Genomic DNA, 12,633 nt, shown 5'->3' with positions numbered 1-12,633 from the left:
CTGCTGTAGACTGTGAAAACAGTGTCTGGCTTAACTTGAAGGTGAGATATTTGGCTTGGTGCTGGTGCTTGGGAAATAGCAATGGGGACAATAAACCTATAATGAAAAAGCAGAACATTTTACTTCTACCAACGTTTAACATTCAACTAGCTAATTTCCTCCTTTTATAAGCGAGTCCATGACTGTAATTGAGTAAGGAGGGCTGGTTTGATTAAAGAATACTAATGTTAATGTAAGGTATATTTCTAGAACAAGCGTTGACAAACCTAATAGGTCTCTGATTATTGTTCTAGTGTATGCAGTTTAAGCACATTAAAGTCAGAGAAGAAGCTTAATATAGACTGAATTAATCACTCCCATTCCTTCAATACAGTCCTGCTTTTGTTTATATTTCCAAATAGTGGGCTATAGTTGTAAAATAGTCATTCATTCACTTAAATGTAAGCACTAAAGAGAATGGTAGCACTAAAGAGAAATACACGGAAATAGTCAATTGCATTAGCTGACAGTTGAATACTCTGCCTTGTTAAGATGTGATTGAAAGAGTCTCAAGCTAATAGCTAAAAGAGGCTGGTGAAAGAAAGAAAAAGAACAAAAGTTGTGACTCTAAAGGAATATATGACGTTATAATGCAAACAATTAGAATGCATGCCTTTACAACGCAGGTTTTACATCGCAGCTACCTTTACAATGCATGATTTTACAATGCATGCCATTAAAACTAATTTTTAGAAACAACCTTTACAATGCATTGTATTATAATGCATACCATTACAACGCATACCATTACAATGCATACCATTACAACGCATAATACTTTTAGGGTAACAGTGGGGTAAGTGTTGGATAGTGTAGGGGTAAAAATTACTATTCCTACTCCAATGACTGCAACAGTAGGGTAAGTGTCAGATAGTGTAGGGGTAAAAATTACTATTCCCATGTACCCCCAAACCCATACCCACCCGGAAACAAAAAAAAAGTAATTACTTACCCTATAATGCATTGTAATGGCATGCGTTGTAATGGCATGCATTGTAATGCCATGTGTTGTAATGGCATGCGATGTAAATGCCGTTGTGTTGTAAAAGCTGCGTTGCAAAGGTAGTGCGTTGTAATGACTGTGTTGTTTCCCCTCTAAAGCCCATCCAAAAAGGAAGGAACACAAGATGTGACTGTTCCAGTGCTTAGTTTTTTTAGTCCGTAATTTCAAGTGGAGCACATCGCCCTAATTTTTGGAGATCAGCACTTATTTTCCCTTGTAAGATTTGGACCTGGAGAAAGAGACAGAAGGACACACGCAGGGAACGAAGGACGAAGAGAAAAGGAAAACAATCACAAGCCAGGGAAGAAAAGTAACTGAGTAGCATCAAGGGGCAGGGGGTGTCTGGTGATGGATTAAGGAGGCATTAGGTGCTAAATCCTTTTGTATTCAGCATCACCTTCATTTGATATCAGTGGCCTTCTGAGCAAAACATGTGCCTCGGAAGTGATTCTTGACTCTGCACAATTATAAAGAATATGACTTGGAAAAAAAAAGGCGGGATGGGAACCAAATTTGTTTAATATGGAACTACTCACTTTGTAACACACACAGAGAGGAGTATCAGGTTAGGTTAAGAGAGGTGGCACGTGCTCTGTGAGAAAATACTGCCCTCACTCACAAAATTGTGACATGCTTCATCATAGGGCTTGCTTCAATACACTCCCACGCAGACCAACATCTGGGGTGGAGCAAAAGGGAAGGGAACACATTACAAACATGAAAAATGATATATAGTAGTAAATCTGGGATCACCGAAAGAAGAAGTGCAGTGAAGGTTAAAACTAGTTCAGTGGTGTCTTTGTGCAAAAATGTATTCCTAGACCCACTGACTAGGGTTCAAAACGTGAAAGATAGTGGTGACAGGAAAGTATTAGGAGTTCCTTCACCCCTCCTTACTGCCAAATTGTCGACATGTTTCTGCTAGGTGTCAAGTGCCCACAATATTGGGATACAAAAGCATTCCTTAGGACCTTTCTGATCCCAGTGATTATGTATTCCCTCTATCCCCAGAATTGGGAATCCCTAGAATCAGTAAATCCCAGAGAGAGGGACACCCTCAGTAACTCACCTAGGTTAATCTGTGGATGAAAGTTTTTAACCCTAGTCAGTGGGTCTAAGAATACATTTTTGCACAAAGACACCACTGAACTAGTTTTAACCTTCACTGCACTTCTTCTTTCAGTGATCCCAGATTTATTACTATATGTCATTGTTCATGTTTGTATTGTCTTCCCCTCCCTTTTGCTCCACCCCAGACGTTGGTCTGCACGCAATGATGAAGCATGTCAGAATTGTGTGAGTGAGGGCAGTATTTTCTCACAGAGCATGTGCCAACTCTCTTAACCTCACCCGCTACTCCTCTGTGTGTGTGTTACAGTTGTGATTGGGGAGGCTGGAATAGTGTGTATTTGCCTTCCCCCTTCCTTGTGTGAAAAGCAACTACTCACGTTGTACCTAGACAACCAATGCAGGCAGCAATTGGTGTCAAGATATGGCACATTCCCAAATCACCAACCCGAGAGTCTCTGATGCGCTCCACTCTCGCGACTGTTAAATGGACTCTGGATTGCTGCACATGGGTACAACCATTTCCACTCCACAGAGTCCACGAAATTAAATAAAGCCAACGATATTTCTATGCTGTTAATCAAGCAGACACAAGAAATGTGTCAAATATAGCAATATTAACTGCAGAATCAGACAGGAGCAGTAGTTATTTGCCCTCCCTCTGGGCAGCAGAGGTGTGCAAGAGGAGACTACAAACACGTTTCATTGGTTGGCCCCAAGGTCGTTAAAGTTGTTATCACATAAATGTGTCAACTTGATCACTTTTCATAAGCACCAACTAGCATGGGCCTTCGGATTCGAAACCAACAATATTTTGTTTTTAGAGCCTCTGGGAGAAGGGCAGGAATTACAATTGTCAGTTTCTAATAACTTTGATATTCCAAATTAGACTTGCATTCAGCTTGGAAGTGCCAAAGTTTTCCGAAGAGGGCTATGTTTATTGGTTCTGGTCCCATGAAGTTTGAAGCGCCCATATTATCCGCTACAAGACTGTGGGCACCACTTGAATCAGCAAAAAAAAAAGTGATTATTGTTTTACACGAAAACACTAAAAAAAAGGACCTTGGGGCAGGTGGAAAAAGGTGGAGAAGATGGTGGCAGCGGGGGTAGAGGTTGAGGGGGGCGCAGCGAACAAGGGAAACAGCAATGCAGGGGAGAGGCACAAAATAGGCTGGTGTGAATGGAAGAAGAATATGGAGTGCAAGGGGTGGGGGAGAAGTTGACAGAGTGAGAAGCATGCAAGGATGACCCCAACACAGGCAGTCTGGAGAAAAGAGTTGAGAGAGAAACACAAAGCACAGAGGGGTAATTTGGTGAGAGCACACAAGGGAGGGGAAGGAGTTGGCGTTGACATGCACTCTCATGAAATGCTTGATCAACATTGAAGTAGTACTTCCAACAAAGTGAGTAGTGGAAGGACACAAGTATGTGAAATCAAGAGGGTGGGAAAAAGGCTACCCTCCAGGGGAAGGAAAACACAAGTTGGAACAAGATAGATAGGGCAAGCCATCAAATGAGAAGCAAGGAAATCTGAGTGACAATAAAGCCAACCAATGGTAAGCAATGGACACACTTTAAGCTCACTGTAAGTTTTAGTTAAACCTAAAATATGTATTTTTCAACCAGTCAGCTATGCTGTCTGTTAGGCTCGGCCTAAACATTCCACCTGGTCTCAGATCACTTTTAGAGACTTTCGTTTTTGGACAGACAGTGGAAGGGCTGTACTCAAGAAGGGTGGTATGGAATGAACAAGCCAATAGGTTTCTCCTTTGGCTCTTATTGGCTATTGTCAATGGTTAAAGCCATATGGCACAGCATCCTCAATGGCTGACTGGTAAAGAGGTCCCGGCCAGGAGCTCCCCAGTTGCCCTCCATTTCGATCTGCTACCCATCTGGAACTGAAGGAGGCGATCGTACACAGCTGATAACAGCTGAAAACAGGGTCCAGAACAGCATCAGAGGCGACACAATGAGGATCGAGGTGAGGTTGTTGTAGCAGAGGGAAAAGTTTGGATGATTTTTCTTGTTAGCACAGAAAGCACCGCCTCGGATGATGAGACCCCGACCCAGCTTCCAGTGGTAAAGCAGGCGAGCCCACTGCCCCTGTAGCTGTGGATCATGTCAGACACCAAGGCCTCTCCGAAGCTTTGTCTCAGACTGCACTGCCGGCCACTGTGGACACCAGGGGTCGGGTGCTGGCTACTCTGCCTCCAATAGCCCCAAGACCTAAACCACCCATGCAGCCTCATCCTTGGCTACAGGTCGACAATCATTCTACTACAAATGCTCGACTTACACCTCCTGGAGACTGGGAGATTGTGCGTCCAGGCTCTGTGGCTTGGCAAAAGGGAAAAATCAAGAGACGGAGCAGAAAGCGGGTCTTGATCGTACCAGAGGAGGATTCTTTGGTTCCGGATCATGCTAAATTTAAACTGCCCCTGCATCCATTTTATCGCAGGGGACACCGCCTCACACAAATTCTGCCTCGGGGAAATGGTAACTACACTATGATGCACACTACTCTGGGAAAAGAAGCCCGCAGATGCTTTTTTTAAACGTAGGATGTGACCAACCTGTCGATATCATAATGTGATGCTATACAATATCAATATGCATTTTCTATATTCTTTGCACTCACTTCCCGTCAATCATTTTCTTTTTGTGTTTAGACGCATCTCTCTGTTTGGATCTTTTACGTGATTCATGTACTCTGAAGTCCTTATGAGTCCTGACTCGTGCAGAAGCGGTCGCTCCCCACGCTCCCCAGTATCGTAGCGCTTGACTGCTCACTGCTAAATCTAAGCATTCTGTGCATTGCTCACATTGCCTGCATACTGACTTGTGCCAGATTTATTTCGTAGCGCTATACCGCATTGACTGCATATTGACTTGTGCCAGATTTATATCGTAGCGCTATATCGCATTGACTGCTTATTGACTTGTGCCAGATTTATATTGTAGCGCTAGATTGCACTGCTTGTTTAATAATGTTTGCCAGATTGTGCCGGTGCCTCTACCCATATCATTGCGATTTCCCAGACTGTGCCCCAATCTCACCTTGTTTCGCTTTCGTCTCTGCTGCCATTTTGTTGTTTGTTTGCCTCCCAGCCCGTCCCTCCACCCCGCTCCCGCCTCCCAGCTGCTCCTCCCTCGCTCCGCCCCCCTCCACTATCTACATATGTCAGAGCAACAGACGCACAGCGTCCACGCCCCGCGGACGCGCCCTATGCGTGCCGAAGGCGTGCCAAAGGTAAGCTCGTCTATGCCCGTCCGCGCCTGGACTGCGCCCAGCGCCAGACCCCCTGCTCCCCGCAAACTCCACTCCACCCGCATAACGTACGAAGCCGCAACCCTCTCAGCACTTAACCCCGGCCGACTCCCAAACTGCTACCAAGCCGCCCCAGGACACACCCATGGACCCTTCACCTGCCACTCCTGCAAGTTCGACTGCATCAGGACCCACACCAAATCCACAAACTCCAAACAGAGCTCTGACAACAACCACCTGAAGTGCATCCTGCTCAACACCCGCTCGGTCCACAGACACGCCATTGAACTTTGGAACCTACTCGACACCACAACGCCGGACGTCGCCTTTCTTACAGAAACCTGGATGAACGCCTCATCAGCGCCCGACATCGCCATAGCCATCCCGGACGGCTACAAGATCATCCGAAAAGACCGCATAAACCAAACAGGAGGAGGCATCGCCATCGTCCACAAGAACACCATCCATATCACGACCCGTACCGACGATAACCTCGCAGCCGCCGAACACCTTCACTTCCAGATCCACACCGACCCCAAGTCCACACTCAGAGGCACCCTCCTCTACAGGCCACCAGGACCCCGCACACAATTCAGCGAAGACATCACCGACTTCATCAGCCCACACGCCCTCCCCTCCGAGGACTACATTCTACTGGGAGACCTCAACTTCCACCTGGAAAAGAACAACGACAGCAACACCACCACCCTTCTGGACAACCTCGCTAATCTCGGACTCAAACAACTTGTTGATACCCCCACCCTCTATGCCGGGCACACGCTCGACCCAATCTTCACCTCCAGCAAGCACATCTCCTTCAATCACACCACAGCTCTCCATTGGACGGATCACAGCTGCGTTCACTTCAACTACAAAAAGACTACGACCCACAACCACCCACAATCAATTCCCCGCAGAAACTGGAACAAAATCACCACCGACCAGCTCTTCACATCGCTCCACCAAAACCCTCTTGCCAATTCATCGGACCCAAACCAAGCAGCCACCAACCTCACACAATGGATCACCCACAGTGCTGACGAATTAGCACCCTTGAAAAACAATCAAACCAAGCAAGGTAGCAAAAAAGCCCCCTGGTTCAATGATGACCTTAAGAAATCCAAGAAGATCTTTCGCACCCTCGAGAAAGCCTGGTGAAAAAACCCAACCACTGACAACCTGGCCCCCCTCAAGAACGCCACCCGCAAACACCACCAACTGATCCGATCCACCAAGAAATCAACATTCAAGGATCGACTCAACAACAACGCCCACAACAGCAAGGAACTATTCAACATCGTCAAAGAGTTTACCAACCCCACCGCCGGCACCAACGACATCACTCCCAAGACCTCTGCGACTCTCTAGCCTCGTTCTTCCACAACAAAATCGCTGACATACATAACAGCTTTGGAAACCAGTCCACCCCACCCACCTCCGAACTAAAACCCCCCTCCAACAACCTTTGCGCCTGGAACCCAATCACCACCGAAGACACCATCCGCCTGATGAACACCATCCACTCAGGATCGCCTACTGACCCATGCCCCCACCACATTTTCAACAAAGCTGACTCCATTATCGCACCCCATCTCCGAGACGTCATCAACTGCTCCCTCAACTCCGCTACCTTCCCGGAAAGCTGGAAACATGCCGAACTCATCGCCCTCCTGAAGAAACCCACAGCAGACCCTACTGAACTTAAGAACTACCGCCCCATCTCGCTCCTCCCATTCCCTGCAAAAGCCATCGAAAAAGCCGTCAACAATCAGCTCGCCGCCTTCCTCGAATCCAACAAAGCCCTCGACCCTTCACAGTCCGGCTTCAGAGACCAACACAGCACCGAGACCGCCCTCATCGCAGCAACAGACGACATTCGAACTCTACTGGACAACGGAGAAACAGCTGCCCTCATCCTACTTGACCTCTCCGCAGCCTTCGACACAGTCTGTCATAGCACCCTTATACAACGCCTCAGCAACGTCGGAATACAAGGAAAGGCACTGGACTGGATCATCTCGTTCCTCGCCGGAAGAACGCAGAGAGTCCGCCTCCCCCCTTTTAGATCAGAAGCCACCGAAGTCATCTGCGGCGTACCACAAGGATCATCACTGAGTCCCACCCTCTTCAACGTATACATGAGTCCCCTCACATCCATCGCGCGCCAACACAACCTCAACATCATCTCCTACGCGGACGACACCCAGTTGATCCTCTCCCTCACCAAAGACCCAAACACCGCCAAAACCAACCTACACGAAGGGATGAAAGAAGTAGCCGAATGGATGAAGAACAGCCGTTTAAAACTGAACTCGGACAAAACGGAAGCCCTCATCTTAGGATCATCCCCCTCCGCCTGGGACGACTCATGGTGGCCACCGGCCCTGGGAACCGCACCCATACCGACGGACCACGCACGCAACCTGGGCCTCATCCTGGACTCCTCCCTCTCGATGACCAGACAAGTCAACGCCGTCTCATCATCTTGCTTCAACATCCTACGTATGCTCAAAAAAATCTTCAGGTGGATCCCCACCGAAACAAGAAAGACGGTCACCCATGCACTGGTCACAAGCCGACTGGACTACGGAAACACCCTTCACGCCGGAACCACAGCCAAACTACAGAAAAAACTCCAACGCATCCAAAACACCTCGGCCAGACTCATCCTAGACATCCCCCGCCAAGATCACATTTCCGGTCACCTGAAAGACCTCCACTGGCTCCCCGTCAACAAGAGAATAACGTTCCGCCTCCTCACCCACGCACACAAAGCCCTCTACGACCTAGGACCCGAATTCCTCAACACGCGCCTGTCCTTTTACACCCCCACCCGCCAACTAAGATCGTCCAATCAAGCCCTCGCCGCAATTCCACGCATCCAAAGATCCACCATGGGGGGAAGATCCTTCTCCTACTTAGAGGCCAAGACCTGGAATTCTCTCCCCACCCACCTCCGCCTTACACAGAACCACCTCTCCTTCAGAAAACAACTAAAAACTTGGATATTCGATAAGTAAAGTACCCCCTCCCTCAAGCGCCTTGAGACCCTCTGGGTGAGTAGTGCGCTATACAAATTTTTAAACTTAAACTTAAACTTAAACTTAAACTTAACTTAAACTTAAACTTAAACTTAACTTAAATGTAAATGGTTCTGATATAAAGTGCTCTGACACCTTCTAGTAAAGTACGCTCTATATAAAAACACTTAAATAAATCCTAAATGCTGTGCTGCATGGCTAAATAATATATATTTTTATTTGGGACGCGGCCAGCCTTTTCACATGGGGATGTGTGGTGGAGCAACACATTGCTGCATTTGGGGTAAAGCAATACTGGTGCAGATGGATCGGATCAAACAAGTGAAAGGCAAAAGGCAGCAACATGGAGCTAGCAAGGAGAAAGCACAGGAGCGAAAAGGCAATGTGAGGAACTGGGGAGAAAAACCCGGATGGGAGAGAAGAACATGGAGCAAGGAGGGGGAAGAGAAGAACGTGAGGGAGTCAGGGGAATATACATGCACTTTCGTAGAGTGCTTATAGAAAAAAATGTAGAGCCTCATATAGTGAGCAGTGGTAGCACACAGTAATGTGTTCATGCGACAAAGGAAGAGCCCAAACAGCTAACCAATAAGAAGCAACAAATTAGAGTCATAAAGAAACAAACCAATGGTAAGCAATGAGCAGCCTCTAAGCCCACTGTAAGAGAACGTTTCTTGTAACAGACAGCACATGTGCTGAAAGACAGTACCTGTGCTGTCTTAGATTTGATCTAAATAAAGTACTTCAATTAGGTGAACATTCATTGCCGATTGCCACGTTGTCACGGAAAGCAAAATGTAAGACACAAATTGCTATTTTAATTAAGGAGACTTTATTAAGGGTATTGTTGATAAACTGTCCTTCTAAAATTACTGTATATGTGAGAGAAATTCATTACCAACATGAAAGCTCTTGCAAATTACAAAACACCCCAAATTTAGCCTTTCAATATAAAGGTTTTTGAAGGGTTTTCTAACCAGTGCATTCATTCTTGAAGTCTTCGACTTAGAATGAGCTATTTCTTTGTGGGACCTGTGAAAGAGAGTCACTCACGTGGTAAAGTGGCATAATTTGCAACATAAAGGTGTAAGTTTCCAAAACGGTGTGATCATGTGAAACCACAAAGCTATTAACATGACCAGACCGTGAGTATTCACTCCTACTCTCACAATGACCCCCACATTTCTAAAATCTACATCTTGAATCTTCAATTTAAATGTATTAGATCAGAGTCAAATAGTTGATTGATTGTGCATTTACAACTGGAAACATATATGGACTGACTAGATGTGCTGTAGTGCAGACTCTTCCTAGCACATCCTCGTAATCCAGCCATCTAACTCTACTCTGGGGATAATCAGCACAGCGTTCAAGGAAACTGCTATCCTATCCCACTAGGTGCGTTTTGACATTCTGAACGAACAAACGTGAGAAATGTAAGAAAAGTTCATTTTCATTTCAAAGAGAGATGGAGAGGAATCGGAGAACGTGAAATGAAAATCATGGGCAACAAAAGAAGGAAAAGAGGCAGGAGCACAAATAAAAGGGGGAGTGAGGATGAAGTACCAACATGGAACCGAAAAAAAAGATGAGGAGAGGAGTTGGCCTTACGGCTAGGGTGGTCGTCCTTAAATCTGGAGAACCGGGTTCGGGTTCGAGCCTCGGCAAGGACGTGGAACATCCTGTGATTATGAGCAAACACTTAATCTCTCCATGCCAAACAAAAATGAATGTGTCCTCATGTAACTCAACTGGCGCTCGTGTAAAGCACTTCGCTACCCTTGGGTCAAGTTCATGCTTTATAATACTACTTAAAAATAAAAAAGGAGGAAGGGACTTGAATAAAAAGACAAATGAGGAGGCCCATGTACAACAAAGAGAGTGGATGCTGTTGCTCATATCATATGGCACTCCACATTTTTTTTTTAATACAGCTCCATTCTCACCACCCCCTACTTCTGGTCTTTTAAAACGGCAGCTGAGGCACTGCTGCTGAGAGTCCATTCGAGCAAATACAGATTGCTCTCTACAGACTCTTTTTAGTTTTTATACCTTCAAGGTTCCATTGAAGATGACGTGTGACCCAGACAAGATAGGTGCTTCAATCCAGCAGCAGCCACTGTCATATGTCCCAGCTTTCAGCCCTAGCCACACATATTCTGGCTAAATCAGTCACAGTTCGTGATTTGGTTTTGATGATAACTTTATTAGTATGCAGTTTTAATGCACACCTGCATTAAATTTTAAAGAGGAAACTTAGATTTCAGACGTAATTGACTAATTTTGCACATGAGACTCAGCTCTATAGAATGTAAAGTCACTTTCATAATTTTGAAACTCAGTTTCTTATTCATTATAATTTGATACATGAACTGGTTTAATGGATATGATTTGCTGCACTACTGCCAACGACTACTTCTCAAGAGTTCTGTAATGTGCAACCATGCTTTTCGTAAGAGAGGTCACATAAGGAACGATTTACAATCATTTCATGCAACCTCACACTCCAAGTGTGGTTGCTGCACAGCATTATGTGAGAGATAGAGCAGAACTGCACCATATTTTCAAAGAAATTATGCAGTTCTACTCTTTCCATGTATTAGCAAACGTTGGACAACCTAGCACCAATGAAGGCACCTTGTGCAATAGTGCAATGGTGTCTGTGTTAAGATAAGGATAGTTATGGTGCAGAAAGGGGTAGCTTCCTGGACAAAAACTATCCTTGGAAGCTTATACCCCTTGGTATGTGTGGTGCAAAATGCAGAACATATGCTAAGAGCAAATAAAGAGGGGACATAAAGATATTTCTCCTCATTATGCAAGCTTCAGACAGGCACATCATTTTAGCACTAAATCATATCTATACCTCTTCGTAAATATGGGTTTGCATAAAAAAAATGGGTGTATGCCCTGGATGGAATACCCATGCACCACCCATACAATGCTACACCGATGCAAAGTAACCCAGGCTATTTTTTTTTACAAACTAACGCAAATCAACATTTATGTTGGTTTGTAAATACTAAAATGAATTTTACTTCGGGTCTGCATCAAAAAAGTGACACAAACCAGACACAAAATATTTAAAAATCTGGGCCTTAATTTCCATGTGCATAACACAAACTAAGTTCAACATCACTTAAGGTAGAGTATGACACTTTAGCCGACCATGACCAGATAGGGTGTTCAAGATGATCATGCAGGATACATATTTTATACAAAAAAAGTCAATGGGATGTTTTACCTATTTAGTGGTTATCCTAAAAAGCTTGCACGGATTCAGCCATAACTAACATTAGACATCTGGGTCCGACTTGTAAGTGTAGAAAGGGTGTAGAAAATTGGGGGGCATATTATCAAGACCTGCGATAAAATTATCGCCGCTTTAGCGGCACGAAATTGCCGCTAAAACGGCGATATTGGGCTTGATAATATGCCCTTGTGAATTCCCATAGCAGCCCAGGTTAACACCAGAACCTGGGATGCTATGGGAATACACAAGGACATATTATCAAGCCCATTATCGCCGTTTTAGCTGCAGTTTCCTGGCGCTAAAGCGGCAATAATTGCAGACTAGTGTGTTGTAGAGTGAAGTGGTGTAGTGTGGTGTAGAGGGAATTGGCAAAGAGTGCAGTTGTGCAGAGTAGAGTGGCATGGAGATCAGTGGAATAACTCCAGCGGTGCAGCAGAGAGTGTAGTGACATATAGTAGAGTGGTGTAGAGTGGAATGGCACAGAGTGGAAAAGAGTGGCGTAGACTGCAGTGGCATAGAGTAGATTAGTTCAGAGTAGAGTGAAGTGGCATGGAGTGGTGCAAGGTAGAGTGAAGTGGCATACAGTGGAGTGTGCAGGGAAGAGTGCAGTCAAGTAGAGTGGTGTAGAGTAATGGCATAAAGTGGTTTAGAGTGCAGTGGCTTGCAGTGTAGTGGTGCAGAGTATATTAGAGAGGCGTATAGTGAATTGACATAGAGTGCAGTGGCGTAGCATGTAGTGGTACAGAGGTGTTGAGTATAATTGGCAGAGAGTGCAGTGTTGCAGAATGATGTAGAGTAGAGTAGTGTAGAGTGCATTGGCATAGAGTGCAAATGTGTACAGTAGAGGGGCATAGAGTACATTGACATAAAGTAGAGAGGTGCAGAGAGAGTAGAGAGGCATAGAGTGATGTGGGGTGGAGCGCAGTGGCATAGAGTGGAGTGCTGCAGAGTGCAGTGGCAT

The 12,633-nt window shown here is 45.5% G+C and overlaps 1 protein-coding gene across 1 annotated transcript in view; it reads left to right on the top strand.

Annotated features, from left to right (window-relative positions):
• The window catches only part of PTPRT (protein tyrosine phosphatase receptor type T), a 1,693,536-nt gene that overhangs the window by 1,175,290 nt on the left and 505,613 nt on the right, over positions 1-12,633 (top strand). The gene's annotated exons all lie outside the window — the stretch shown is intronic.

Source organism: Lissotriton helveticus, chromosome 7, assembly GCF_964261635.1.
Source record: "Lissotriton helveticus chromosome 7, aLisHel1.1, whole genome shotgun sequence".
Classification (NCBI taxonomy): domain Eukaryota; kingdom Metazoa; phylum Chordata; class Amphibia; order Caudata; family Salamandridae; genus Lissotriton; species Lissotriton helveticus.
This window is presented reverse-complemented; position numbering and strand designations above follow the sequence as displayed.